A 27,260-nucleotide genomic window follows, 5' to 3' on the forward strand; every position below is an offset into this window, starting at 1 on the left:
TCTGCACACGGTTCCAGAGCCCGTCCTCTGAGTGTGGTGGCCTGTAGTGGTGCCAAGTCTCCCTGTTGGCTCTACCGATGACAAACTGAGGCTCAAGGGTGGAAGGCAGGCCCAGTGTGGCTCTCTCCAACACCCTGCCCTCCATCTCCCCAAAAGCAACGCCCTTCACAGAAACAACAAAGTCCAGGGGCCTGTCTCTGAAATCAGGAAACCCCTGGGGCCACATCCTCACCACACCACCCTCACTGAGGCAGGCTGAGAGTTAGTCACCTTCTGGCCACTTCTGCTAAGTCAAAATGCCTGAGGGGGAGTGGGGGTGCTGTGTGTGGGTATGCCCATGTGCACCGTGTGTGGTGTGCCTGAGAGCCCACACGCCTGTTGGCTGCAGCACACACCATGCACGCACATGCCCAAGGGGCACCGCCAGGTGTGGGCCACCGAGAGGGTCCTGTGTGCGTGCCCGGATGTATAACACTGCACATGTGTGTGCAGGAGGTCACACAGGTGGATGGAGAAAGAAGTCCTTGAAGAATCTCTGAGAAGTTTCTATGCTCACAACCCCCAGTGGCTCCCATCACACATAGAGGACGATCTGAACTCCCTACCACAGCCGCAAGACCCCGGATGTACTACTTCGTCACTCTCAAGTGTCCCTCAGCGTCATCCACTCTGTCCCACCCTCTCCCCATTCCTCATGACCTCTGCCCCCAGGTTCCCTCTTCCAGAACATTCTGTCCTGAGATCTTCCAATGCATGACCAACCAGCACCTTCTCATGATTTCAATATGGTCTTGTACAGGGACAGGGTGTCTCCCTGACCCCCCATCTTCTGATAACCCCCTTTCCCACCACACCTGCAGTTAATTCCACTGCAGCCCTTCCCCCGATCAGAATGGTTTTGTTTCATGTGCTTTGTTTGGGGCTTTAGGAAGCATCTGCTTCCCCCCTTAGACTAGACATTCAGGCCCTCTACATATTTTCTCTTACGTAACCCCCACGACAGTTCTATGGGGCCTATTTTCTCATCTGCCTTTCTCGGAGTTGGGAAGCGCTGCCTAGTATGACCGGCAACAGATACACTCATTGGACTGAATTGACCATGTGTATGTGTATGTGTGTGCATGTGTGTGTGTGTCCATGTGCTAGGGCCGGTGGCACGCTCACGCGCTAGCATATGTGAATGCATCTGCGTCTGTGTCCATCTCGACATGGATGTGTGTCCACGTCATGTGTGTCTGAGAGTGTGTGTGTATCAGGGAAGGATGACCTAGAGCTAAATCCACTGGCTAGCGTCCCAAGGGGCCTGTCCCTGCCTACGTTTCCTGGTTCTGTCACGGTGTGCAGAACCCCCAGGTGCTGCGGAGACGAGGCTCGCACCTCTGCTGGCCCCTGAATGCCCCAGGGGCACGGTCTCATTTCACCCCCACCCCCCACTCCATGCTAGGTGGACCCTGCTAGTCACCCAGATCTTCCAGACGAGGACCTGGGGCTCCCCAGGGGACAGCGTTCACCCTGGGCTCTGCAGTGAGAGAGCAAGGGCTGGCATCCAAACCCAGGCCCTCGGGCCTGAGCCCCTGGTTCTTGCCGCCCATGCCAGAGCCTTCTAGAGAGACCCAGGGACTCCCAGGGAGCAGTGGGAGGGAGAGAATTGTTCCAGCAACAGCCCCCATCCCAGCACTTGGCAGCCTGTCCCTACGTGTGACAACAGCGTGAACATAGACACAGGAGCAACAGCTGGTCCCTACCCCAATCCAGATGTAGAAGAGACAGTCTCTCCCAAAATACTCTCGCTGTGAAGTCAGAAACCCTCCCAATATAAACAAAACGTGCTGCTCAGTGCTGGGAAGGAGCTGTTCACGCCTCCGCCAGTGGTCCCCAGCCACCCCCAGGCCCCTGTCCTGGGCTCTCCGCGAACGGTCTCCGGGAAGGCCCCGTTCAGAGGCAAAGGCGTTCACCTCCGCAGAGCCCAGGACGCAGCTGGCTCTACCCAGAGGACAGGAGCCCGAGGGGAGGGGACCAGGCAGGCCGGGCTTCCACAGGCCGAGGGGTCTGGGACAGCGACTCCAAACTTGCCGGTTCCTCCTCTTTCCCTCCCAGCCCCCATCTCCGCCTTTCTCTCTGAGGAAGATTATTCTAGATCCCTGCTGTGTCCTGGTCTGCCCCTCTCTTGTTCATACTGTTCCACCTAAGGTCTCATTTGGAAGAAGAAAGTTGTTGCAAATAAATGAGGAAAAAAAGAAAAACGGTTCTCTCGGCTCGCTGACGTGCCCTAACCCACACCTTGGACAGGGCACTAAGGTGCCCAGAAGGGATGTGACCTACGTCAAGCTAAACGGTGGGTCTGTAGTAAAGTGAAGTGGTACTCACGTCCCCCGTCTCCCCACTCAGGACCCTTTGCAAATCTCCATCCTGCTGAGGATGGGTGGGGAGGCGCCGGGTCCCACAGGGGCCAGGAGACGGAGAGGCTTTAGAAGGACAAGGCCTCTTGGACGCCAGGCTCACTTCAGGCACAGGGTCAGGTGTCGGGCAGCAGAGAAATGACGGTGATGTGTGTGTGTGGGGGGGGTCTCAAGGAATAATCGGGCCCATTGGTCAGCATGGACACCCAGCCTCCTGCCAGGAATCAAGGAGCAGCCCACTCGGGTGGAAATGTCGAGATGGGCACGGTGGGCTCTGTTCCCCCATCCAGACAGGACTTCCTCGTCACCGAGCCTGGCCAATTTCTCTCAGGCAAAAGCTTTGTCATAATTCACATGGACGCAGAGAGGGTCCAGACGCTCTGGGGTGGAGCATCGCCAAGGGGAGGTTAAGGCAGCTGCCGGTGGGGTTAGAAATCAAACCCACAGAGCCCAGCAGTAGAGCCTGGGTTCTTACTGCACCCAGCACAGTGGGAAGAAGGTCCCCTGGCTGGAGCGAGATGAGAAAACCCAGAGTCGTGTGAGCTCAGGGTGCTCACACACACACACACACACACACACACACACACACACACACACGTCGCTGGGTTTCCACCCAAGGGACCCGCCCAGGCAGGAGGCAGGAGCAGCTGCTGTGTCCAAAGAGCGTGGAAAGGCCCCAGAGTCGGTGGGCTCCGAGCGGGGCACGGATCCAGCGTTGCCCCAGCAACCCCGGACAACAGCCTCATAAACAGGACAGGGCCCAGAGGAGGCAGGCCGAGTGGGGCCCTTCCTTGCCCGAGGATGGCAGGGGGGGCAGGAGGCTCCTGGCAAAACCCAACAGGTTGGAGGAGCCAGAAGCCAGTGTGACGCTGGGAGCCTGTGCGCAAATGGGCTCAAAGCCATGAGGCTTGGGGCAATTCAGTGGGAGGGGATGCTGGCCAGGGTCCAGCCCCTAGCCATAGACACCCAGGGCTGGGAGGGCTTTAAAAGTCCCGTAGCCCAACCCTCTCATTGGTGCCAGAGCATATCAAGGAGTTGTCTAGGATTTGCTTGCACACCTCCAATGACAGGGAGCTCACTCCCCATTTCAGGTACAGAAAAATCTGTTTAATATTGAACTTACTCAACCCCTACTCATTCATCCATCCCTTGGACTACACAGAACTAAGGCTGAAAAATGCACAGACCTCATTTAATAAGTTTTTGTCAGGCCTTGGTTGATATATATAAATTCCATGAGAATTCTGTGAGCGCTTTTCTTGCTATGCCCCTTGTTCCCAGCACAGCGCCTGGCACATAGTAGACCATCGACAGGTATTTATTTAGCATATGACTGAACACCTGAGTGAACGAATGAATGAAGCTCTGGTGAGCATGCAAGAAAGCATTCCTCCCTAGGTGTTGAAGCCAAAGTTCTCAGACTAGACTGGTTTGGCAGAGGATTTACCCAGGACAGCCGGCGGCAGTCAGAGAAGGGATGCACGGGTGTTGAGTTCAAGGTAAGACTATGACAAAAACTCAAAAGCAGGGATCCCTGGGTGGCTCAGCAGTTAAGTGCCTGCCTCTGGCCCAGGGCGTGATCCTGGAGCCCTAGGATGGAGTCCCACATGGGGCTCCCTGCATGGGGCCTGCTTCTCCCTCTGCCTGTGTCTCTCATGAATAAATAAATAAAATGTTTTTTAAAAAAAGAAAAAAAAACTCAAAAGCAGGAGACAAGGTCTCAGAGGTCAGGATGATAGAAGCAGGTGGCAGCAAGGAAGGCTGAGTGCATGGTCTGGGAGGCTGGGAGTGAAGTGAGAAGCCATGGTCTCATATTTGCCCCCTGTGAGCCACCACAGGGGTGACCCCGAGAGCCTGACAGGATGGCTCAGGTCAGAGATGACAATATCCCTCGTAAGAACACAGCAGCTTTGCAGTTCCCTATAGCATCCTTTCAAGGGCAGATATCACCCCAGTTTGTAGATGGGGACAGTGAGGCTAGGGAATGGCAGAGGCCAAACTAGAACACGGGTGTTCTCTGTCCACGGCCACATTTCAGCCCGCCCCACACCTGCCATATTACCCTGCAGGGCAGAGGAGGCAGGGAGAGGCCACAGCTGCCTGGGTCTTGAGGAAAGGTTACTTGGGACTGCCAAGTAGGTAAGTGGAGGCCAGAATGTGAAGGGGAGGAGTCTGGGCTTGCTCCTGCAGAGATGGGACACTGCTGGGCCCGCTTTCAAGAAGTAGCAAAAAGCAGTACAGAAAATCAGTGGCCAAGGCTTGGTCAGCTCCTCACTTCCTTGCTGTGTGACCCAACGTCCCTGAGCCCCCATTTCCTCATCTATGACACAGCTACAGAAAGAGCAGCCACCCATGGGGTTGCTGTGGAGGTGAGATGTATACAAGGCACAGTTCCTTGCACACAGAAGTGCACAGTAAATAAATATCCGTTACTCTTATTAAATCTTGAAAATAGGCATCTCTCTTGCTCCTCATTCCACAGCTGGGTCCCCCCCACCAGGAGCCTTTTCTCTAACCCTCAACAGCCCTCCCTTTGCTGCAGGGCATAGTATCTGGGCAGGGGAGGTGTTGGGGATAGAGATGCTTGATGCTGTACCCTCGAGTCTCAAAGCAGCACCAGCAGGGCAAGGTGAACCAGATCATTCTGTACTCTCCACAGCTGCTCATCGGTTCTCCTCTCAGAATCTTTTTACCTCTCCCTGCCAATGGCCTGTCCTGCTGCCATGTCCTCAGTGTGAGGGGTGGAGCTGATAATCCCTAATTGTTTTGTTTGTCCACACACAAGACTGGGGGAAATGGAATCTCTCAAAAAGACATGGCTTGCTGTCAGAGTTCATCCATCCATCCACTCATCCAACCACCCATCCACCCATCCACCCATCCATCCATCCACCCATCTATCCAACCATCCATCCACCCATCTACCCATCCATACATACATACATCCACTCATTCATCCATCTGTTCATCCATCTACCCATCCATCCCTCTGTCCATCCATAAATCATTGTACCCATATAACCGTCTATCTATCCATCCATTTATCTATCCATCCATCTGTCCTTCTACCCACCCACCCATCTATCCATCCATCCATCTATCCATCAATCTATCTACACATCCACCCATCATCTACCCATCTCTCCTCTCATTCAACCTATGTTCGCTGAGAACCTCCTCTGTATACTCTACTACTGGAGGATCCAGGACTACAAATAGACCAGACCTTGCACTCATAGACTTCACAACCTGGCAGGTATCAATTAAATAATCAACTGAATCAGTACTTCTCACCTCTAACCTATTCCTCCCTGTGGACCTGGAGAGACCCTTGGAAAACCCAAATCCCTGACCCCCATTAGTCTAGGAACAATGACCCCGCCCCACTAGACGGGGGAGAAAATGCCCTTGCGGTCATCACTGCCACAGATGTAACATGTTACAGCCTTTGAGAAAAGTGATTGTATTCCATCTCTGAGAATGTAAAATCCACCGTAGGGCCCTGCGAATCTGCCCCCCCCCCCCACGGGAGTCTCTCCCACAGAAATAACACGCAGCTCTCTAAGGCCACGTGCCTCAGAACGTTTCCTGCAGCATCACTCGTGATGGCAAAAAATCAGCAAGGCAAAAGCACACAAATGCTCTCAGACAGGAAACAGTGAGCACGGGGGTGTGTCCGTGCCCCAGAATATCACAGAGCCCTTGACGAGAGGGAACCAGACTATATCCCAGTCGGCTCAAGAGATTACAGGAGACGTTTTGAGTGGGAAAAGCCAGGTAGAGCAAAGTGTGCACAATAGGATCCCCTTGCTGTAAAAGGAACATCAATCAGGAAACTTCACATGGGTATTTGTGTGTGTCTGGTTAGGACGATGTGAGCACAGGGACGGCTATGACAATTGTAAAGGAATTAAGACCAGGTTGTTAACTTGGGTGACCTTGTCAGGCAGGTGGTCGGGGTGGGGGTGGGCGGGTTGGGGAGGGGAGGAAACCCAGGATAAAGAAAAAGAAGGAAATAAAGCTGTCAGCACTAGAGAAACACAGAGGCGACATGACATTTACGCAGGTTCATAAAATTACATACATGGGGAGTGTATGAAGGAATTTGAAAAGTTGAAGAGAAGGGGAACTAATCTGATCATGCCTCCTCCTGCTGCCACCCCCCTCTCCGCAACTGTGCCACCCCACCTCCGCTCTCTGGTCTCACGGGGTGCCCTGCCTGCACCGCTGCCCCACTGCTCCTGCGCCCCGGACAGGGCCTGGTTCCCTAACCAAGCACAGCATCCGCCCACCTCCAGGCCCTGGCATGAGCTCTTCCCTCTACCCGGGATGCCCTTTCTTGCTGATCTATCACATCGGGGCCTCTTTTTGAGGATCCTTGAGACCTATTTCTCAAGCCTCAAGACCAGACATGAGCTGACACCACTGAGCACCCGCTGTTTACCAGGCAAGCTGTGGGCTTTGCCAGCTGACTCGTCTGCTTCCCCCAGCCTTGGGGTTGTTCTTACCAAATGCAATCACCTCCGTCCAAAGCTGGCTTCCCTCCTAGACTCTCAGCTGCATTTGATTTATTCCCATTTACAGAGAAGAAAACCGAGGTTCAGAGTGGCCCAATTACCACATAGTTAGTGAGACAGGACTTGAATCCAAGACTCTGACCCTTAGGCCTAGACTCCTTTCTTTCCACTGAAGACTGTCCCTTGGAGCAGAAGGACAAGGCATGAGTTTGGCTCAGGCAAAACCATTTGAGGGTTAGACTCTCCCATCTCAGACGGGTTCTTTGCTCAGACAGGTGCTCTGGAGTGGCGCTCCAGGAGTTGATGCAGCCACTGCAGGTACAGACATGGTCAGGACCCCTCGCGCTTCCCAGCTGGGAGAAGCCGTCCACCCAGCCCCCAGCCTGTGGCCATCACCACTGCTCACCTAATATTTACTTGCCTCATTAAACACCCTCTGCCAGTGCTTTCCTGACCTCCCTGCCTCCCAGGCTGAAAAAGTGCAAGCATCGTGACCTTTGGGGCAGGTACATAAATCACCTGGGTTTGGCAGAAGCACTACTGTGTCACCTCTGGCTGGAAAGCAGAGGCGGGGCCCTGCCAGGCTTTAATCAGATGCTCCTGTTGTTGTGCTGTGCCCTGCTATTTACACCAGAGGTTTCCCTGAGCACCTGGAGACAGAGGTGGCCTGGAGGAGGCCTTGTCATTCAGAGCCTCTGCAAAGCTGGCAGGCCGGGAGTCATAGGCCATTGTAGGGCATCGCTGTCCACTGAGATCTCCGACTGGGTGAGGGCCAGCCCAGAGAGGGGGAGGGCCTTGCCTGAGGCCACACATTGGCCGGCATTTCCCCGTGACACAGGAGACGGTCACCTCTCAACCAGAAAAATCCTTCTCCTCCTCCTCCTCCTCCTCCTCCTCCTCCTCCTCCTCCTCCTCCTCATAATCTAGCAGCCATGGACCACCTTGCTAAGCCCCTGCCTGATGCTGAGGGCTCCACGTGAGCACCCTCCGAACCTAACACACTTCTGCCCCATTTAAATACATTTAAATACCCCCCCCAACTATTTATTTGTCTTTTTTTTTTTAATTGACTGATTTTTTCCAACCTGAGTGTCATCTGCAGCAATAACACCCATGGAACCACAGGTAGGATGTACTCATTAGATGTATGTCCAATAGATATTAAAACAAATACATAAACAGGAGAAATAGAAACCATGCTCCTGTCCCCCTCACTGGCGAAATGCAAACCGCCCTTTGACAAATGCTATGTCCTTGTGCTGAACCTTACAAGGACCCGTCATGGCTGGCAGACCGTGCCTATTTCACGGATGAGGCAAACAGAGCCTCCGAGGTCAGCCTGGGCTGGAGGAGCAGCCCAGTCAATCAGCCCGATGGAGGCAGAGCCGCAATTCAGACCAGGGCTTGTGAGACGCTGAGGCTGGGCTCAAAGTCCTTCCCTTTGCTGCTTCTAGAAGTCAGATGTGCCAGGCACCTTTCAACCCCGCTCAGCAATGGAAAATTACTGGAGGTGAAAGGCACCACGCAATCAGCAGGTTCTCCCCAGCCACAGATGCAGAAACTGAGCCCCCGGTGGGTGAATCACCCAGCCACAGGCGGACCCTGGCTCCCAGCCTCCTCATCTCCCAGCCCTGGCGGTCCCCAGAGGCTTTCCCCAGGCTGTTTGTCCAACCTGCACCCTGTCCTATGCCTGCCTACCTTCTGTTCCCTGTGATATTTGTTTTGCTTCCTGAGATATTTGTCATTTTCTAGGGGATGACAGGGGGAGAGTCAGCGCAATGAAGAAGCCAAGGAAAATGGATGTATCTCCACTGTACTGAAGTATAGACTCTTCTCAGCTGGGCCAAGGTCCAGGCCAACAGGGGACAGGCTAAGGGAGCAGAGGATGCAGAAAAAGAGGTTCCCTGGTCCCCAAGAAATCCGGGAACAGCCACAGCACCCTCTTTGGCGTCCAGCCTCTGCACGGGGCTCCCCTCCTCCTCGAATGCTCTTCGCCCCAGACTCACCCACGGCCATTCAGCCTTCCAACCTCCCAGATCATGCACTCAGCCTTCCTTCCCCTTCTCTGGTGCTTCCCTGAGCACCTTCTCCAGGTGGGACCCCTGCTTCTCTTTTCCTCTGTCTTGACTTTATAGTATATCCAGCATAATTTGTACTCACGGTTGTGGGCTGACTTGACTCATGTCTCCCCCTGACTCAGCAGCTCCAGGAGGATGAGGACCTGTCTTCCCAGCTCCCGTGCTGTTTACCAGCTCCAGGCACAGAGCGGGTCCTGAATAAATATCTGTGGAGTGAATGAATGAATGAATGAATGAATGAATGAATGCCTTGAGGACTAGACCCCTTATAAGTCTTAACATCCTCTTAGCACCTAGGGGAGGAATGAATGGAGGGAGGGGTGGGGGAAGGAAGGAAGGAAGGAAGGAAGGAAGGAAGGAAGGAAGGAAGGAAGGAAGGAAGGAAAGATAATGGATCCTCACATTTTAAAATAGGAGGACCCGAGGCCCAGAGAGGGAAAAAGATTTGCCTGAGGTCACACAGCAAGCAGGAACCAAGTGGCCAAGTGGCAGAGTCCCTGGGCACAGCCCTGCTCGCCCACCCCAGGAAGGCGTGCACCGGCCTCCAGGGACCCCGGCAGGTCCCCGACCAGAAGCCCGACTCTCGCAGGCCTCCCGACTCTCCCTCCCAGGAGCCAAGCAGTCCCAGGCGGAAAGCAGTCGGGGACATCGGCCCGCCTGTCACAGACGATTGAATTCCAACCAATTTATCTGTCAGGACGGCACTCACGGACCCGAATCCCGGAGCTTATGACTGTGTAGTCGAAATGCACCCCTGATGCCTTCCCCTTGTGAATGATGGGCCCGCGTGTCAGGTGAGAGGCTCCAGCTGACCTACTTCCCTCCCGCTGCAGGCAGCGGCCAAGGGGGGTGCAGCTGGCCCTGGATGGATTCCTGTCTATCAGCCGCAGCAGGGCTGGGCACTGGGGTGGCGCCGGGCTGGCCCTGGGCACGTGTGCCAGCCGGGGCTCAGGACCCAGAGTCCATATCCTGCAGACAGCCACGGCCCAACGTCCATTGGCATCTAGACAAAGCAGGAAGCACAAGCTGGGGGAGAGAGGGGGGTCTGTCCAAAAATCAAAGCTGCCCAGGGCCGCTAGGGCCTCCCGACCAGGTGCCCTGGTCGCTGCCTTGGGGTTGGTGGCATTGAGGGGGCTTGTTGACGGTGACCCATGAGGAGGAAGTAAAGCAGCCATTGGTTTCTGCATCTGCCTATTTGTCTCTTGATTCATTCCTTCCTTTGGGCTGACATTCATTCATTCATTCAGTCAGTCAGCCAGTCAGTCAGCTGGTCAGCCGGTCAGTCAATCATCAACTCATCCTCCATGGCAGGTGGCTAAGGCTCGAATGCTGGAGTCCACCAGATATCAAGCTCAGCTCCTCCCCATCAGGCCTCTTGGGCCTGCTAGTTATCTCTCTGTGCCTCACCTGGCTTATCTGTAAAATGGGACAGGAGTTTGACAGTGAGGGTATGGTGTTTAGCACAGGGCCTAGCAGCCAGCACCAGCCCTTAATGTTATTGTTAGGCCCCTACTTCAGTGATGTGAAAAAAACAGTCCTGGGAGTGGATTCATGAGCTAATCTCTTATTAAAGAGTGTCATTGGGCCAGTAATTGCTACATACCAGGCGCTGGAGCTTGACCCGGAGACAGGCAAAGAAAGAGGTACCTGTGCGAGTGCATAGAGGGCAATGTATTCAGGGAGGACCTCCTGGAGGCGATGACTCCGAGGCTGGGCTTTGCAGAATGTGTAGGAGTTTTCTGGAGAGATGTAAGGGAAGGGCATTCCAAGCCCTGGGGTTATCATTGGTAAAACCCTAGAGGCTCCGGAGGTCTGTGGGCTCAGGGAACTATAAGTAGTTCCAGACAGCTGGAATGGGAAGTGCGTACGGAACACAGACGGAGGACCTAGTCAGGCCTGAACACCAACGCTGGAAAGCAACTACCCTACCCAGAGTCATGGCTCCTGAGGGTCCAGTCACTCGTTCAAAGAATCATCACTTCCTGAGCCCCACTATGCATCATGCTCTCTAACGATGTTGCCTCCCTTAATTATCCAGCATTCTGAGCTGGCTTCCATGCCCCCTTTGGACAGATGGAGAAACTGAGACATGGAGAGTCATATCTATCTTCCCAAAACCACAGTTGGGAAGGGAAAGAGCCAGGACTTGAACCCAGGTCTCCTCACCCAGTCCCTCTCTGTGCCTTCAGGCCTGGACCAGGGTAGTGTGCAGGCCATGAAATTATCCAAATATATGAGTGTGGATATGTAATTGGGTGGTGTGAAATATATGCCTGAACCTCCATGAGTGTGCTTGTGGGCATGCCTGCAGTGTGGACACACATGGATGAGCATCTGAGTATGTTTGGGTCTATGTGTGTTTGCACAAACACACAGATGCACTAAGCCTGGGTAAATGCATGGTCCCGTGTGAGCGTGACTGGGTGCATCCCTGTGCATGTGTGTGCATGCACATGTGTATGTGTGGGCATGGCCATAGCATATGTATGCACGCACACCAGTGTGGGCGTGCACTGTGGCTGAGTGTAAGCACAAGCATATATTCCCTCACGCGTGTGTCTGCATGTGGGCACGCCTATCACATGTACACAGTGTATGGGCATGAACACGTGCTGTGGGGGCTACGTGCCCGTGTGCGTGCGTTCCCAGAGGGTGTGGATCTCCCCACATGTGCATCTCCTGCAGTTCCCCCGGCGATCTGCAGCCCAACTCCCAGAGGCTAAGACGGGACTCCCTTTTTCTCTCAGCGCCTCTCAAGCAAATGGTCCGACTCCGTCAATACTAGGAGGACGAATATTCTCAGGTAGTGATTTTCATATAAAAAACCCGACAGCCCCATAAATCAGGCCAAAGCTGCGGTCATCACAGCCCCAGGATTAAACACACATAGTGGCTTGTTTCAGCATAAATCACATGAATTTGACTCAGGCCAGGCTAGGGGAGGACGTATGATGGGAGTACGGCCCGAGAGGGTAGCTCTCTCCACTGTCGGTGTCAGGCCCGGAGCGCGAGTCCTGCTTGGCAGTCCTGAGGGGCGGACGCTGGAGCGCAGGTGACGGACGTGAGTCTGCAGCCAACCTCAGGACGAGGAAGGAGGGAGAGACCTGGGGGCCCGGCCCAGCCTGGCTGCCCCCTGCTGTGCAGCTTTGGGCGGGTCACGTGACCTCTCGGAGCCTTAGTCTCTTTTTTCTGCAAAATGGGAATATTGGTCACACTTGGCGGAGATGCGACGGGATTGGATGAGATAAAGCAGCAAGGGCCTGGCTCCGCACAGCCGCTGTTCCCTGTCCTGTGATTGCTGTTCCTGCTGCTCCCAGCTCAGATCAGGAGGGAAAGCCCCACCGTGGAGAGGAGACCCGCCGGCCGCTCTGCTAGTCTCAGTGGATGCTTCCTCCCTGGAACCCACAGATGGCTCAGGGAAGGAGGGGCGACGTGCCGCTGTTGGGCAGCCTGGTCGGCTCTGGGCCGACACTGTCCAGCGTTGCACGGTGGCTCTGCAGACAGGACAGCCCGAAAGGTCATGTTGGCCATGCCCCTGCCCCGACGTGCTCCTAAACCCACTCAAGCAGGGCCAGAATCCCCGGCCCTTCTCAGCAGCTCCCGAAACTTCTGTGTCCCCCCATCGTAAAATGGAGGCATGAGAATACCTGCCTCCTAGAGCTGCCGTCCAAATTCAGTAAGATAATCTGTGGACAGTGCTCATCAAGAGGGCCTGGCTATTACTACTATTCTTGTTCTTACTGTTTCTTTTTTTTTTTAATATTTTATGTATTTATTTGAGACAGAGAGAGACAGAGAGGGGGCAAGGGGCAGGGGGAAAGGGAGAAGCAGACTCCCCACTGAGCAGGGAGCCCGACCTGGGGCTCCATCCCAGGACATTAAGATTATGACCTGAGCCAAGGCAGAAGCTTAACTGACTGAGCCACCTAGGTGTCCCTTATTATTATTATTATTATTATTATTATTATTATTATTATTTTCTGTCTTTCATGAATGGCATTCCATTTGCTCTCCCTTTGAATTAAGCCCTCCCCACTCTTTCCCCTCTTCCTTCTGTGCCCCTCTCCCCATCTTACCTGTAGCATGCAGCTTCTAGGAGCCCCCTGGGCAAGAGGCTGGGTCTGGGCACAAAAGCCAACCAGGTCACCTGGCAGCATCAGCTACAGTAACCTCAAGCTGCACCCAGGGTGGGGACCCATCAAGGGCAGGGGTGGCAGTGGGGACAGGGTGGGGGGTTCCTTCTGAACCAGCCAAATACCCACCCCTGAGAAACGAGGGGGCAGGAGGCTCGACCCTGGGAAAAGCACGGGGGCAAGCTCTAGAGGCCGACCCATATCCAGATGCCAACCAGTCCCCTCTGAGCCTGTTTTCTCATCTGTAAAATGGAGCTAATGCTGACACTGGAGTCACAGTACAGCTGGTAGGGTAGTAGGGTTGCTCTGCCCGTCTGTGCCCATTGGGGTGAGGGTGATCAGTTTGCCACACACACCCCACCTCCCAAGCCCAGAGAGCTGCTCAAATAAGACCTGGAGGTTTGGACAGTGCCACCCAGGGAGCTCAGATGCTCAGTCATGCAGACACACGAACAGGGTTGAAGGTGGAAGACGTTTGGCCTTGCCTGGTGCCCAGACGACATCACCCACGGTGCCATGCATGTTGCTGTATTTTTTAAATGTGGTTATTTTGCCCAACGATCCAATCTCCCTGCCTGTGGCTTCTCTGCGTTGAAAGCTGCACTGTGGTCAAGGTGAGCTTGTAAAAGGCACCTGGACACTTGTAACCCCCTTGCCCCTTCCTGGTTGATGATATGGCTCTGAAGGCCCAGAAAGTGAAGCGGCCAACAGCCTGCCCTGCTCCTTGAGAAGCCCCGGGTGTCAGGCACCAGGCCCTGCACCTCCTCCCAGACTGGGGCTTCCAGAAGCCCCAGCTTTCTGCATCCCATCTCTCACCCACAGTGAGTCACCTGCTCCCTTTCATCCTAACACAGAGGCCCCATGTCCTTTGTCTCCTTTTGCTTTGTGCCTGGAGCCTCGTAGACATTCATTTTGCAAATCCTTCTGCTTCCTCTCTTCAAGCTGTCCCAATCAGGGCTGCCGAGACATGACTCATGTCCCTCTGCTCCCCTTCCCCTTCTCTTACACCCCTGATTCAACCTTCCCTTTCTCTTGCTCTTCCCTACACCCAGATTCCTCAAACTCTCAGCCAAGCCTCCCCAAATCCAAGACCTGTCCCATCTCAGGCAGCCCTGGGTTCAAATCCCACCTCCTCCTCTTCCCAGCTCTAGGCCTTAGTTAAGCAAGTTCTTCATCTCTCTGGCTTGCTTTGGTTAAAAGTCTTAGATTCATCAGGCTGGTGAGAGAATTTTGTGAGCAAGTGCATGTAAAGCATTTAGTGCTGTGCCGGCACGTAGTAGGCATGCAATCCACGTTCCTGTCTGCTGTGGCTGCTGGTTCTTCCGCTGTTGTTAGGGTCACCGTTACCCTGGGGCAAGGAAAGGCAGGGCAGGGTGATCCAGGGAGAGAGAATAGCCTCCGACGTTATAATGTAACGCGGCTCATATGGCCGACTGGAGGGAGGAGGCCGTCAAGGGAAAAGAAAGTAGCCCCTGAAAACTTGTAAGAATTTCCATAATATCCTTAGATTCCAACAAAGTCCCCAGGGTAGTGGGAAAAGGTTGGTTTCCCCTGGGAACCAGCACAACATCCCTGTAAATCACACCCGGCTAAAAGGAGCCAGAAGAGTTGAAAAGTCCTTCCCCACCCTCCCAGTTTCCACCAAGCAGCCTCCCAGGCCCCCTTCCTCAAAAGCATGCTCAGATTCCAGGGCTGGGAATGGTGAGGCCCAGCCAGCTCTGGTATGCAGGCTGTGGGGACCTGGGATCCCTCCGGAGCTGACAGGAGGACCAGAAGTCTCAGGCAGAGCCACCCGGAGAGACCGATTTCCCCTCCATAGTCTGTCCCGTTCCCAGCAACCAGCTCCCAAAGGGGCCTGCCTCTCTCCTGCTCAAGGACTTGCCATGGCTGCCCACTGCCCGCTAGCCACAGTCCAAATCCTCATGCCAAAATTTGAGGCCCTGCCCAGTGGGCCTGTACCTGCTTTTCTGTTTCATTTCATCAAGTCTCCATGCTCTCTCCACCCATGATCCCTGACCTGAGCCACATCAGATTGTCCAGCCTCCCCCAGTACCTTCTAGTCCTCAACCTCCAGGCCATCTGCACATGCTGTTCCCTCCATGTGGAATTCCATTCGCTTCCTCCTTCCCTCTGGAGAACTCCTATTGATCCTTCAAGACCCAAGTCACATGGTTCCTTCTCAGTGAAACTGATGAGAGCAGCCTCCTTCCTCCTCCTTCCACACCTAGTTCATACAGTAGTGGGCACACACACCTGCAGTGTCACCCAGGGGGTCACAGGTAGAATGATCTCTATGAATCCTCTAGTCTCAATCTTACTTTTTAGTAACGGGATTCTTTGTTCAAACAAAATTTTAAAGTGGAATTCCAAAGTATAAAATGGATAGATGGAGGTCCCCTGAGTTGAAGTGGGATGAGAGTCCACGTGAGTCAGGACCCTTTAGGCTTCTAAGTTACAGTAACTCAACTTATAATTGCTGAAGGAAAAAAAAAAAAGGAATACATAAGCTCATAGGTTCCTATAACTTAAAAGTCCAAGGCATCAGGTCTGGCTGGATCCAGGAGTTGGAAAGCTGACATTGGGAATCTGGTTTTTTTTTTTTTTTTGAAGATTTTATTTATTTATTCGCGAGAGACACAGAGAGAGAGAGAGGCAAAGACATAGGCAGAGCGAGAAGAAGCAGGCTTCACGCAGAGAGCCCGATGTGGGACTTGATCCCTGGATTCCAGGATCATGCCCTGAGTCAGATGTAGACACTTAACCTCTGAGCCACCCAGGTGTCCCTGTTTTGTATTTTGGTTCTACTTTCCTTTGCATCAGCTTTGTTCTCAAACAAACTCTTCCCAAATCATGACCAAGATGGCCCTCAAAGCTCTAGTCTCTCATTGTCCTGGCTCAGCCACCCCAAAGTTATGAGACACTCATTCTAAATAGTTCTAGCGAAAATGCCAGGATAATAGGTTCAGTGGCTCTGACTGGACACATAGAAGTCACGTGATTGCTCCAAACCCATCACTATAGTCGAGGCAGTTTGCTGGCCAATCTGGGTCAGAGCTACCCTCTGGAACCAGGAGGTGGGTTAACTCTTCCAGAAATACATGGACCAGGGGTGCCTGGGTTAAGGGTCTGCCTTCACCTCAGGTCATGATCCCAGGGTCCTGGGATGGAGCCCAGTGTTGGGCTCTCATCCCATCTGCCTTTTGGGCCCTCTGCTCAGTGAGGAAACTGCGTCTCCCTCTTCTCCCCACTCATGCTCTCTCGCTATCTCTGTCTCCGTCTCTCTCTCTCTCTCTCAAACAAATAAATAAAATCTTTATAAAAAAAAAAAGGACTACATGGAACTAATAAGAGTGGTGGGAGAGAGATTCCCCAAGGGACAATCAGGGTGCCAGCACTCAAAAATGGAATCTAGACAGACTCCCCAAAACTGACGCCCATTCTGCTGAAATCTCATCCCATCTGCCTTTTTTAAGCTCCCAAGACATTTTCTGAAGCCCTAGGACTCTGCAGGACATTATATGGAAACCATACCTCTGGTCCCATTCTATAGAAGAAAAATAAAGGCCCAGAGAGGGAAAGTGGTTCCCCAAAAGTCACACAGCACACTCCATCCTCACACTCCCAATTCCCCGAGAGAGCCAAAGCCTCCTTGATGAGTCTCTTCCCTGCGGGGTCCATAGCATCTCCATTACCAGGTTTGGCTGAAAGGATTTGTCAGTTGTCGGCTTGCTTGTCTAACTAAATTAATGTTTTACATTTCTCCTCCAGTTTGCAAACTTTTTAAAAATTAATCCCATCATTTCAACAAGTGTAACAACTAAATTATCATCTTTACATGATTAAGGAGCCTGCCGCGTCTTCTCTTGGCAAACACTGCATGCACATAATTTTACTAAATGTAATAAACCAACCATAGAACTATTAATTTTGCCATGGTATTCATAACAATTAGAAACGCATGAACCTTAAAATGATAAAAACTGAATGGAATACTGAAATTGCAGGAAATCCCCAATCCTCCCTCTACAGGCTGAAGACAATGTCATGAGATGCAGATTAGGGTCGAGAGACAGAAATTAGATGTCGTTTGCCTCTCAGCTCCGTTGCAATACACCCAGAACACTACAGACCAGAGTAGGAGCACTTGGCTAACTCGATGAAGCATGACTCAAAGTCTAGACATTTCTGAAAAACGAGGTATTGGGGGAAATTCCCTACCTATTCGGAGTTTCAGTAGCCTCTAAGGGTGTCTAGTCCTGAAACAGCAAATACATGGCAAAGGCTCCATCACCCCACTTCCCATGCCTGTGGCAGGCATTATTAAGTGATCACAGAACTCTTCCCTGCCAAGGCAGGAGGGCTGGGCAATCTCTTCTGAGGCAGGCATTACCAATCAATCACAAGGTGATCTATGTTCTGTTCCAAATTTAGCCTAATCTTGCTTGTTTATAGGAGAGAAACTGCAGAGGGGTAAACGACTTGCTCAAAGTCAAATAGAGATTCAGGGCAGAGCCCGAACCCGAGCTGTAAAGCTGCGGCTTCAACAGTACAGGCCACGAGGCTGAGCCCTTACTGACAGACTGTTCTTCCTTCAACCTGCTAAAGAGAAATCTCTCTCTGCAGGCTCCTGGCAAACCAAGTACTCCATCATATCCTCTCCTTCTCCTCCTCTTACTGTCATATCAGATTTATACTGGCCTTTTTCTTTCCTGCATTATTGGTGGAACAGCGCATCGCTACAGCACTCCGAGAGAAAAACTTGGCAGTTTGTATCAAAAGCCTTAGACACCAGATATCCTCTCGCTCAGAATTCCTAGAATTTATCCCAAGAACTTAAATGCGCAAAGACCCAGAAGCATGTTCATCATAATATGGGATAGTATCACTAAGTGGAAAACATTGAAAATAACCTGATAGCCTAAATTATCTTAAAGACATTTAAAAATTAGATTTTTATTAACACAAAAGATGATAACAGTATTCTTTCGGTAGTAAATGCAATTTTTCAAACAGTATATGTAGTTTGGCATCATTGCTATAAAAAATTAACATGCACAGACATACACATACTCCGGGTTGCCATACACAGTGGCCCAGGCTGTGCACTAGACAACTGTAATCACTCAAGAATACCGTATGCATGGTGCCTGCTGGAATGAGTCAATGCAACATCCCTGCATATAGCTTGAAAAAGTATGAAGATTCATTTACCAAAATAGTAATAGCGGCTACTGGTGAGAGGGATTTTATTTTTAATCCTTATCTTGATGTTCTAGTATTTTTATCATGAACATGGCTCACTCGTGTAAAATACATAAAATAATAATCCTTTCAAAGCACTGTCCTGGGACACCTGGGTGGCTCAGCGGTTGAGCGTCTGCCTTTGGCTCAGGGCGTGATCCCAGAAGTCCTGGGACCAAGTCCAGCATCGGGCTCTCCACGGGGAGCCTGCTTCTCCCTCTGCCTGTGTCTCTGCCTCTCTCTTTCTCTCTCTCTCTCTCTCTCTCTCTCTCTCTCTGTCCGTCATGAATAAATAAATAAAATCTTAAAAAAAAAAAAAAAAGGCACTGCCCTGCTCGAAACCCCTCGTACATATCCTGGCTTACTTTGGCATGTTTCTGTGTGTGTGCGTGTTTATCTTACAATATTAAGTCAGAACTAACGAAGGACCTATGGGGCCCAGGCATTGCTTTAGGGGTGCCATGTCCGTCTTTGCGAGTTGCGAATCTATCGAGAGGGGCGTACATCACGCAAACGCCCTGCGAACATCATGAGCCAGAGCTGGGAGGGAGGGAGAGAACAACCCGCCTTGGTGCACATTGGGGGGTTGGGGGCTCTGGGAAGGCATCGGGGAGGTTCCACAAGGTGCATCACAGAGCCGGGCGTCTTTCCCTGTAGGCCAAGCATCTGGTGGCAGATACTGTGTCCTGTCAACATTCTTCGACCCCAGAATAGGAAGCCCAGACACACCGCAGTGGGGACCGGGGCCAGCCAGCTCCCGACAATCCCCTGCAGTAGGACACCGGGCCTGAGCCTGTCCATAACACTCAGTCTACTACCTCAGAGCTTTGAAGCCAGCGGATCTGGGTTTGAATCCAGCCAACCGAATCTCACTTTCCTCCTCTGTGAACTGGGAAGAATTCCTAACTCCTGAGGATTAAGCGAAGTCAGGCGGGCCATGCACAACCGCCAGTGGTAGTGTTTAAGACTTATTGTTACTGTGAGTATATGAGGGGCGGGGGCAGAGCTGATGGAGGCACCAGGCAACAGCCCCCAGCCAGCCCCTCTGGACGGGACTGGAACAGGATGGGAAGGCGAGGGCTTTCCCAAGCTGGCGAGCTCCCGTCCCCCGCTGGCTGCGGACGGCGAGGCCGGCCCAGAGGACAGGGGCAGCTGGTGGCAGAAGCGACCCAGACATGGCAAGGTGCACCTCCCTTCCCTCCCCTTGGTCTACCAGCCAGTCTCCCCAGACATGCCCCTGCCACCCCAGACGGCAGGTCATTTCCTCCAAGGAAATTGTAGTCTGTGCCTCTGTGACCCCCACACCCTTCAAGTAACATTGAGGTGATCTGAACAGGCCTGAGGAGTGCCGTTTCCCTCCATGGCCCCAAGGGCTTCTCTGTAGGCCAAGTACCTCCCATTTTCCTCCTCGGGGTGTGTTCCCGAACCAGGGAAACTCGACTCAGAGTCAGCTTTCAGTTCTGGTTCTGTCGGAAGCAAGGCCCCCTGGTTCTGTCAGAAGCAAGGCCCCCTGCCCCTGGCCTCCATTTCCCCACCCATGAATGGAGGCTTGGGTTTGAGGTTTCTATAGGCACTGAAATTTTATTTTATTTGAGAGAGAGAAAGAGAGAGCATGAGCCGGGGGAGTTGCAGAAGGAGAGGGAGAGAGAGAATCCCAAGCAGACTCCCCCTCTGCTGAGCACAGAGCCTGACACAGGGCTCGATCCCAGGACCCTGAGATCACAACCTGAGCCGACATCAAGTCAGACGCTTAACTGCCTGACTTTCTGATACTGCACCAGTCTTGGCTTCAGACAAGCCTCATTGTTGGCCGTCTCCCTCCTCCGTGACAATTTCCTTTCCAGGCCTCCAGGCCTTTGTTCAGGCCATTGGACCTTCCCTTCCCTGTCCCCCAGACAAGACCCAAAACATCTTGACCTGAGTCCCTTCTCTGGACAACCATAGGCTCCCAGCTCCCAAATGCTGAGCCTCACTTTACCTTTAGCTCCTAAGGCCATCTCTGCCCAGCTGGATCCCATGACACCATGGGCTGAATGTCCAGGCCCCTGGGACCCACCACGTGTCTGGGTAACCCCCAGTGCTTTGGACCACCTCTTCAGAAGATGTGGTCAACCAACAGGCTGGAGTCACTTAGTCATACAATGAACGTGCATCCAGCCCCTGTGATGAGCTAAGGCACATGAAGGGTACCAGGGAACCCAAATGGGTAAAGTCCAGGCCTGTCTCCAAGGAGCTCACCGCCCAGGGCAGGACAGGAGGGAGAAGCAGACCATTTGAATACATTGTGGCTTTCCAGGTAGAAAGGGCAGCATGTGCACACTGAGGTATGAGGGAGAAGAGAAAGAACATGTGCAAAATTGCAGGTGATCTGGTCGTGCACGTGGGGCTTGGACAGGTGGCAAGACTGGGGTGGCAGGCAGGTGGGCAGGGTGTCCAGACCCCATAGACTCTTGAGAAGCTAGATTTGAGGCAGGGGGTGAGCTGCATCTTAGAGGAGGCTCTGGCTGCTGTGGGGTGGCTGAGTTGCAAAGGGGAGAACAGACTGGGGTGGACTGGTGGGGGTGGGGGGTGCTTGGCAGTCTTGACCCACTAGGGTGGTGGCAGTGTGGGAGGCGAGAGGCAGACAGACCTGAGATGCTCAAGGCCTCGGGGACAGTCGTGCCTGGGGATTCCTGGGAGAGGGGACTCGAGGGCACCTCCTAGAAAGACAGAGGTGTTCCTCCGGTTTATGAGAGAAGCCACCCCAGGGGAGAGCGAGGAGGGAAGAGGAGGGGATGTCGGGTTCAGTCTGGGGCACATCGAGTTCAAGATCTCAGCCTAAACACAGCAGATGCTCCGGGACAGGAACGAAGGTGCCGACAGCCACACTGGTCTGATGGCCCAGTAAACGGAGCTCTACAGAATGGATGGACACACATGACAGGAAAGGGGCTCAGGGGTGTTGGAAGAAGCCTCTGGAAGCCAGCATCTAAACCCAGAGGACCGGCAGCCTGGGTGGCTCAGCGGTTGAGCACCTGCCTTCAGCCCAGGGCATGATCCTGGAGACCCAGGATAGAGTCTCATGTCGGGCTCCCTGCATGGAACCTGCTTCTCCCTCTACCTGTGTCTCTGCCTCTCTCTCTCTCTCTCTCTCTATCTCTCTCTCTCTCTCTGTGTCTCTCCTGAATAAATAAATAAAAATATTTTAAATAAATAAATAAATAAACAAACAAACCCAGAGGACTGACCAGGACACCCCGCACCTAACCAGAGTCCTCCACTAACCAGAAGGTCCAATTCCGGACGCGGTGGCCTGACAACCAGGAGACCAGGGACTGTGTGGGGCCTCGGGACGAGTTCCCTGGCGTCACCCTGGATGAGGCCCTGGAGCTCTCTGAGCCTCGAGGGGCTGCTGGGCAGGGAGGGGGTGTCGGAAACAAGACAGGGCATGTGGAGAGAGGGAAAGAGAACTTTCTCGATGGGCGAATCGCACTGGGTGTTGTGGTCAATTCCGTCGCCCAGCCGCCGGGTGCCAGCGGGTGCCCAGCCCGGCCACCTGCCCCGTCCCCAATCAGCGAAGAGCCCTGCGCAGCCTCCCGGCCGCCATCCCCAGACACAGCCCATCTCCGTTTCGGACGAGCCGGAGTAAAATCGGTGCCAGGATCCAGTCAAAACAGTGTCGGCAGGCACGGCCCGGCGGGGAGCGAGCATCCCCGGGACTCGGCTGTGCCCCTCAATCTAGCAGCCGGTTCGCAAACGTGAGCTCTAGCCTTGCTGCGAACCCGATAAGTCTTTCAGTTTGACTTGAAAGTCTACATTTTTCCTCTTTAGAAAAATGTCACCCACATTCCTCTGTTTCATTACTCTTGGCTGTGCGGCCCCGGCCGTTAGGGAAATTGCCAGCGGAGGGAGGCTGCCGAGTGGACGCGGCCTCCGCCTGCCTGGACCCCGCCCCGGGCCGGTGCCCCACGCAGCTCATGGGCCGCAGACCCCACAGGCTGGCCCGCTCCGGCCTCCCCCGGGGCGGGCTCCCTGCCTCCGGGTCCCGCGGGCCGTCAGCCGCCCCTCCGCCAGCCACCGACCAGGCACTCTGCCTCTGTTTTGCATCCTCTCTCCATTTTTGTATCCGACAAGCACATATCGAGCACCTACTGTTTGCCAGGCACCGTCCAGAAGCTGAAGATGTGGCAGCGAGTGACACCAGGTCCCTGTGGTCACGGGACAGCAAACAGAGAAGCAAGCAGAGTTAAGGCAACGGATTATATATTTTCCAAGGACGGTCACCGCCGTGTCCCCTGTCCCTCACACTCGAGAGGTGGAGCCTCCATCTCCACTTCTGTAAAACGAGGCTGACCTTTGTGATGGCCGGAGCAACAGAGGGCGGCTGAAGGCGGCCGTGTTCCTTCCACGCGGGCTGGGTAACATCACACACGTCCCCCGTGCTCCGTGCGGAGACTTGGAACCAGCTTCCACGCGGGGAGGGGGACCAAGCGGCTCGTGGACCATGAAGGGGAAAAGAAGACCCCGCTCAGACCATGGCAGCTGATGGCACCCGGAGCAGCGAGGAGTCCCTTCTGCTGAGCCCGAGCCGGGTGACAGATTCAAGAGCCAGGTGAACGGTGGCTGCCGTTTTAAGCCAGTTAAGTTATGGGGTATTTGTTAACACGGCAGCTGATACCTAGAACGGCAATAACGAGGCGGGGATGGGCGCTAGCAAGCTGAGGGAAGCCAAGAACGGGGGGAGGTGGGGCTTGGCGGAGTCGGGTCCCCAGTCCGCCCCGTCTGGCCCCAGGTGCCCAGACGGCATTCACCAGCCCCGCGGACACGCTGGGACCATGTCTGGTAAAGAAGAGGAGCTTAGAGGCTGTTTCATTCCTAGGGTGAGAATTCCGACCCCGGCCTCTGCCTGCATGCTTCCAGCGACGGAGAGATCACTCTCTAGCCAGTCAGCCCCGCCGGCGGAACAGCTCTGGCACTGAGAACCAGCTTGGTTCCACTGAGGGAGGCCTGGCTCCCTGCTCTGCTCTCTGGGGCCACGTGGACGCAGATGGGGACATGTGTCCCGCCGACCTCTGTGGCCCCTTCTGCACCCCATGGTGACCCTTAGAGAAAGGACTGGACACGAGGAACGTGATCAGGAGCAGAACAGAGTCCCAGCCAGGGAAAGCAGCTGTCATCATACATACAAGGCAGGGGGTGACAAGGACAGGTGGCAGAGTGTGTGCGGAAGTTCTGAGACTAAATGGCAAAGCCGCTGAAAATTTTGGCGAAATCATGCCTTCATGATTCACAAGCTCTTTTGAGGAACCAGCCACCAACAGGGCCCTGACCTCCACCCCACCCCATTCCAAAAAGTGAACAATTCCTGAAATAAAAGCATAGGTTTTGCACGCACAAGGACCTGAGTTTGAGGCCTTTCTACACGCCACACGCTTGCTGTGTGACCTTGGGCAAGTCACTGGCCCTCTCTGAGCCCGAAGTCAAACTGACAAGGGGGCCTTTGTGGCCTCCAGCAGCTTTTCCAGACTTCACTGGTTTTATGCACCTCCAACACGATTTCTGTGCCGATCTACTTAGTATTTTCCTCTAAACTGACCTCTATCTTTTACTTAAACTTATTTGTAAAAGAAACGTTCTAGGGGATCCCTGGGTGGCTCAGTGGTTTAGCGCCGCCTCCAGCCCAGGGCCTGATCCTGGAGACCCAGGATCAAGTCCCACGTTGGCTCCCTGCGTGGAGCCTGCTTCTCCCTCTGCCTGTGTCTCTCCCTCTGCCTCTCTCTCTGTGCCTCTCGTGAATAAATAAATTAAATCTTTAAAAAAAGAAACTTTCTATTCCGTCTTAAATGGGAACCCTGTATAAGATGCCATCGATAAAAAGGAACCCTCAAAACGATGAAAAAGCAGTGCAGCTAACTTAGAGACAGACGTGGTTGCCTTCTCCATTTCCCGAGGCTTTACAAAGGGAGAGAAATCAGTCTTAGGGACGAGTATTGCCGACACATTAACACCCAACCAAGACTTTCTCCCTGGTATTACCAGCAGGTTGAAGGAACACCAGCAAGAAGCCACTTTCTCACTGTTCAATGTCCTTTGTGCCAACAGACAGCAGCATCTCTTCCGGCCTGGGGCCGGCGGTCCAGCCCTTGGGAAGTCCCGACCTGCAGCGACCAAGGATATAATCTACGAGTTCCAGCAATGGCTTTTGGCCCAGGACTCCATTGAACACCCAGGGCAGGAAGTCCTGAAACTGTAGAAATCAAGAAAGGGAGGGACATTGGGAATGTGTCGCCTTGTAGGGCACCACAGGCCTTCCAGATGCTGGACACCAGCCAGCACAGCGACAGCCCAGACCCAGGAGAACATGGGGTTCAGCTAGAGGCTTTGCAGGGGGCAAGTCCTGGGGGCGCAGGGGGATGGCCCCTTTCTTGGTGGTAAGTCACCCACCCCAAAATGAACCTTGGTTTTTCCAGCTCCTTTTGTTAACAGGTTATGTGTCTGAGCTAGGGGCCTTACTTCTTTGAGCCTCAACGTCGCCCTGTGCCTCAGTTTCCCCTCTGTACAGAATCAATTTAACCATCAAGCCACGGCAGTCACGGAGCCTAGGACCCGAGATAACATTAGGGGCTTTGAATGTGTTTTAGTTTATTTTAAAACCAGAAGGGAGGGCAGCCCGGGTGGCTCAGTGGTTTAGCGCCGCCTTCAACTCAGGGTGTGATCCTGGGGACCCGGGATCAAGTCCCGCGTTGGGCTCCTTTCATGGAGCCTACTTTTCCCTCTGCCTATGTCTCTGCCTCTCTCTCTCTCTCTCTCTGTGCGTGTGTGTGTGTGTGTGTGTGTGTGTCTCTCATGAGTAAATAAATAAAATCTTAAATAAAATAAAATAAAATCAGAAGGGCAAAAAAAGAACTTTTGAACACAATGGTTTAACATATGAAAATATTTTCATTGTTCTACCAACATAGTCATAAAATATAATTTTTAGGATTTTTTTATTTTTTAAAGATTTTATTTATTTATTTATTTATTTATTTATTTATTTATTTATTTATTTATTTATTCATGAGAGACAGAGAGAGAGAGAGAGAGACGGAGACACAGGCAGAGGGAGAAACAGACTCCATGCAGGGAGCCCGATGCAGGACCCGATCCCAGGACCCCAGGATCACGCCCTGGGCCTAAGGCAGGTGCTAAGACACTGAGCCACCCAGGCATCCCTAATTTTCAGTATTTTTTAATGGAGAAAGGGGCTCATGAAAACTAAAATGTGAGCCCTATAAAACAGGGAGGGAAAAGTACCTGCATGGAAAACCTTTGGCCCAGGACCCAGCATCTGGTATATGCTTGACAAATGCTTTTATTGTCATTCTTGGAGGAAGCAGCACTGGTTTAGGCGTCAGGACATGGAAACCACTTTGGGCTCTCTCTCCCTCTGTGTCATCTTTGGAAGCTGTCCCCTGGCAGGCCTCAGTTTCCCCAGCTCTACAGCGAGAGTCTCAGAGTCGGGGATCCTCTCCTGGCTCTTTCTCTGCCTTTCTGCCTGGAGAAGCAAGAAGCCCTCCACCCACGTAAACACCCCCACCCCCACCCCCACCCCCACCCCCACCCCCAGAGGCAGACCAGCTAGAAGCTGGACGGCTCACTCCTCAAAATTATATTGTCTCCCAGTCAGGTAAATATTACCGGTTCAGACAATAATTGTGGCTTCTCTTTTTTTGTTTATTTTTTAATTCCCGGATGTTTGATTTGGCCCGGGCCCAGCTCCCAGTGTTTTCACTTGGCCATCTCTGATTCCTGCTCCCAGCACCAGATTTCCCTGTAGGGACTGGGGTTGATGAGCACAGGGGGAGGTTCCCGTCGGAGCCGGAGTTTGCAGCTATAATGGCAGCTACCACTTCCTGAGCTCCCACTCTGTGCCTCATGCTGTTCCAGGTGCTGGGACGCTGCCAAAAAGCTAAGAGGCATCTCTGGGGAGCGTCCTCTGCTCACAGTGCCGAGGGTAAGGTGGCCATAGAACAGGTCCGTGCAGGCATAGGATGAGGGTGGGGGGGATTGTGGGAGAGAATTGGAGAAAGCAGAGGGAGGGGACCAGGGACCCTTCAGGAAGGCAAGCCCAGGGGTGCCAGCCAAGGTCCCTTGTAAGAATAAGTGACGTCCAAGCTGAGCCCTGGCACATGGAGAGGTGTCAACTAGGACGAGAGGCAGGGAAGGGAGTCCTAGGCAGGAGGAACAGAACATGCGCAGGTTAGGTGCTCTCCAACCCAGGGAGGGAGCAGCCTCACTTTCCAGGTGGGGGAACAAAGTCTCGGGGAGGTCACACAGTTGGTAAATAGCAGCGGCACCACTTGAACCCAGGCCTGGCTGGCTCCAAAGTCGGTCCCTAACCACTGGACTATGTTTCCGCCCGCCCCCAGCACCCTCCCCTGGCTTCACCCGAGGAACCGATCAGAACTCGGATCACCTACTGAGTCTCCAGAGACACCGTCCCCCTTGCGTCAAAGCAACTGCCAGCGTCTCAAATCCCACTTTCAGGGCCCATCACTTACAAAGTGAGGCTCCCCTGCCCCCACTCCGTGGGGCCCTCCTTGAGGGGACCCCAGATGGGGAGACTGAGGCTCCGACCCCTGAAACGCTGTGCTCCCAGCCACCCAGTGTGGGAGACTGGAGACAGGGAGCTCCCGATGCTGAGCCCCCGAGCCCCAGCCCCTCCGCCTGCTCGGGGGACCCCTCCCCGCCTCCCGCCCCTGCCCCAGGACAATGGGGCCTTTCACAACCAGACAAAGGGAAAAAGTTTAAAAGGCGAGAATTATGTTTCCACCATGGCGCAGGGGGTGGAGCGGGCAGAGGGAGAAGGCTGGGGAGGAGCCGCTGCAGAAACCGACCGGTGTGTATTTATTCACGTCTGACACAACACAA

General features: G+C 53.5%; 1 long non-coding RNA gene across 1 annotated transcript in view; it reads right to left on the reverse strand.

Annotated features, from left to right (window-relative positions):
- LOC144299522 (uncharacterized) overlaps positions 1-27,260 on the reverse strand; it is a 62,074-nt gene that overhangs the window by 29,818 nt on the left and 4,996 nt on the right. Inside the window, exon 2 of the long non-coding RNA XR_013366229.1 lies at positions 9,077-9,200. This is a non-coding gene — a long non-coding RNA (uncharacterized LOC144299522). The remainder of the gene's footprint in view (positions 1-9,076; positions 9,201-27,260) is intronic.

This window comes from Canis aureus, chromosome 27 (genome assembly GCF_053574225.1).
Source record: "Canis aureus isolate CA01 chromosome 27, VMU_Caureus_v.1.0, whole genome shotgun sequence".
NCBI lineage: Eukaryota > Metazoa > Chordata > Mammalia > Carnivora > Canidae > Canis > Canis aureus.